At 43.9% G+C, this 3,238-nt stretch overlaps 1 pseudogene; it reads right to left on the reverse strand.

The window, feature by feature from the left end:
- Positions 1–1,591: 1,591 nt before the first annotated feature.
- Positions 1,592–2,837, reverse strand: LOC100951295 (annotated as a pseudogene).
- Positions 2,838–3,238: the final 401 nt, after the last annotated feature.

A 3,238-nucleotide genomic window follows, 5' to 3' on the forward strand; every position in this document is an offset into this window, starting at 1 on the left:
GAATGCTGCAGTCATCCATATAGTTTGGAATCAACATATTCCAAACTCCAGCTTATGTTGTTATTTTGACCTTCTCCCATGAATCACAAAGGTTCTTAATGGCCTTTAGAATAGTGAATCTTCTCCAGAATATTTTCAGCTAACTTTTCCAAGATCCAACAGAGGAACCACCATCCATGGCAACTATGGCATTACAAAATATATTTCTTAAATAATAAGAACCAAAAGTAAAAATGACTTCTGGATTCATGGGCTGCAGAATGTATGTTGTGTTAATGGGCAAGCAAACAACAGCAAACTTCTTGTATGCTTTTATAGAGCTCTTAACAGAACAGGTGCATTGTCAATAAGCAGTAATATTTTGAAAAGAATCTTTCTGAGCAGAAGATCATAACAATGGACCTAAAGTGATCAGTAAACTGTGTCATAAGCAAGTATGCTGTCATTCAGGGTTTGTTGTTCCATTTGTACAGCATGTACACAGTAGATTTAGTATAAATATTAAGGACTATAGGATTTTCAGAATTGGCTTCTTCTTAATGACACCAACTGTATTCGCCCTTAGCCAGAGAGTCAGCTGTGCTTTGAAGCTTTGAACCCAGCAGTTAATATCTCCTCTCTACTATGAAAGTTTTAAATGGCATCATCTTCCAAAAGAAGGCTGTTTTGTCAACATTAAAACTCTGTTGTACAGTGCAACCATTTTCTTTTCTTTCCTTTTTTTTTTTTATTGAATGGTAACTATGTACATTAATGCACTTCTGGGGTACAGTGTGGGGTTTTCACATGCAATCCGTAATGCTTTCATCAAACTGGTCAGCACAACCTTCATGTCATTTTCTCAGTTATTGTTTTAAAATGTTCACATTCTACTCTTAGAAAGATTCACTTGTACCCCTGTAAGATAAACCTCAGAAGTGATCCCTCCAATCCCCCTCTCTCCACCCATTCCCCCCTCCCCTCTCCCTCCCCCCTCCTCATATTCTTAGGCTATTTGGTTATAGCTTTCATATAAAAGGTATAAATTAGTTTCATAAAAGGGGTGTGTACATTGGATACTTTTTCCTCCATTCTTGTGATACTTTGCTCAGAAGATGCAACCATTTTCATCAGTGATCTTAGCTAGATTGAATAACTTGCTCCAGCTTCATCTTGCACTTGTGCGTTATGAGATAATTTCTTTTCTTAAACCTCATGAACCAACCTCTCCTAGATTCAAATTTCATTTTATTTTTTTCCCAGCTATGTCTTTATTCCACCTTCTCCAACTACAGAATCCCAATCTTAGAGTACACAGCATTATGTGGAGGGAGGGTAAAGATTTGACAAGAAAAAAGTGACAATGGCATGCCCCATGGTTCATTTCTGGGTTTCTTTTCAGGGCGATTCAAAATAAGTTCAAGTAACACAATAGACTTGCTCTTGCATCACAAGCTGTTTAGAAAGTGTGTGTAGGTCTCTGACTCACAACAGGTGTCCTCCTCACCATGGGCAAGGGCTAGTGGGGAGAATATTCCCAGCCTTATTCCAATAATAATAAATAACCCTGCAGTATGACAGCACTGGAGGTGGGCCCATGGCCTACCCACTGCTACCACTGTGGAGCCAGGCCTGCCTCATAGCCCTCTGTTTTCATGTCATTGAGTCCTAGCTCTTCATTTTGGTCAAAGATGCACTTATAATGCTCCATCTTCATCTCAGGATCATCTTAAGGTGCATACACATTCTGCAAGTAACTGTTTCCTGCTGGACCATCCATAATAAAGTGGGCCTTCATGTTACCCGCGATGATCTGGTCCAACTTCTGGCTAAACTCCTGCCATGTCTCTGTCTGGCCAGGATTGGAACTCTCACCCAGTGTGAATCAGTTCTTGGTCACCCGTTCCCAGACATTTTTCAGCATCTCCTCCAGTGTGGTGAACTTGCCCCCGAAGACAGCCATTCCCAGTTCAAATTCTAGCTCTGGAATTTCCACACTGCAAGTCCCAGACTTAAGGAGGTCTCTGGTCATATCTGAGGGATCTGTGATGTGGAGGGTGATCCTGGTGCCCCATGGCTCTTCTGCTCCTCCAGATTTCATCTCATTGGTCTGATGCCCACAGTTCTCACAGGTGGTAGCTATGATGATAACCTCCTTAAAGTGAGGTATTTGTACTAGCTTCATATTGGTCTGAGCTGGGGCACTGCATTCAGGGCAGTTTGTGTTGAACTCCAGCACTTCATTTCTGAGATCCTCTTCTGGCTTCTCTCCTGGTGCTTCTGCTTGGAGCCCCAACATCTCATCCTGCTGTAGGGTCCAGTTGCAGTGTGTGATCACCAGGGCATCATATTTCTGGGGAGGATGGGGGTTTTCCACAAAGCTGTTATCTGCAGGATCGTCAGTGATCAGAGTGAAAGGGGAGGACACTTGCTTTAGTGCCTTCAGTTTTCCAATGAACACATCAATTTTTTCAGCTGTGGCATCTCTGTTTGCCCTTCATGTAGGCTGGTCCTGCTCCAGGCCAGAGATAGCATGGTTGATAAGTCCTTCAACAGTGGTCAGAGCTCCCTTCTAGCTGAAGGCAGGAATTTCACAATCCAGCTCAGGGATCCCTGTGGTGGCAGAGTCAGTCTTCACTACTTCTCTGTGCATATCCTCCAGGGCCCTAACAGTCAAAGTGTAACGCACTCCCTGGTCTTGGATCCTACCTGCTGACTGGATCTCCATGTTTTCCAGCCACAGTGCTCACAGGAAAAGGAGTTCACAATTATTTCTCTGAATAAGGGGATCTTGGTGAGCAGGAGGCGCCTTACGCCGTTATTGTAACAGTTCATGCATAGCGGCTCGATCTCCCTGGGCTGCTGCTAATTCTCCTGGCGATGATGGGCAGGAACAAGTGCCCTGGGGCAAGTAACAAGCCTGGGGAGGACAACTGGGTGGTGGTGGCCGCCAGAGGCATGGGTTCTGCAGCCCCACTGGCCCTGCTGCTCAGGCCTCCACTGCCGGCATTGCCTAGATTCAAATTTTAATTCTGCAGCTTCTTCATTTCTCTCAGCTTTCATAAAAATTGAAGAGAGTTAAGGTCCTGCTCCAGATAAGGCTTTGGCTTAAGGAAATATTTTGGCTGGTTTAATTTTTTATTCAGACTACTTGAGCTTTCTCCCTATGACCAACTAGGCTGTTTCACTGTCTTATCATTTGTGTGTTCACTAGAGCAGCACTTTGGATTCCCTTCCAGGACTCTCCCTTTGCAGCCAC

This window comes from Otolemur garnettii, unplaced genomic scaffold, assembly GCF_000181295.1.
Source record: "Otolemur garnettii isolate 467f Iridium unplaced genomic scaffold, OtoGar3 scaffold00003, whole genome shotgun sequence".
NCBI lineage: Eukaryota > Metazoa > Chordata > Mammalia > Primates > Galagidae > Otolemur > Otolemur garnettii.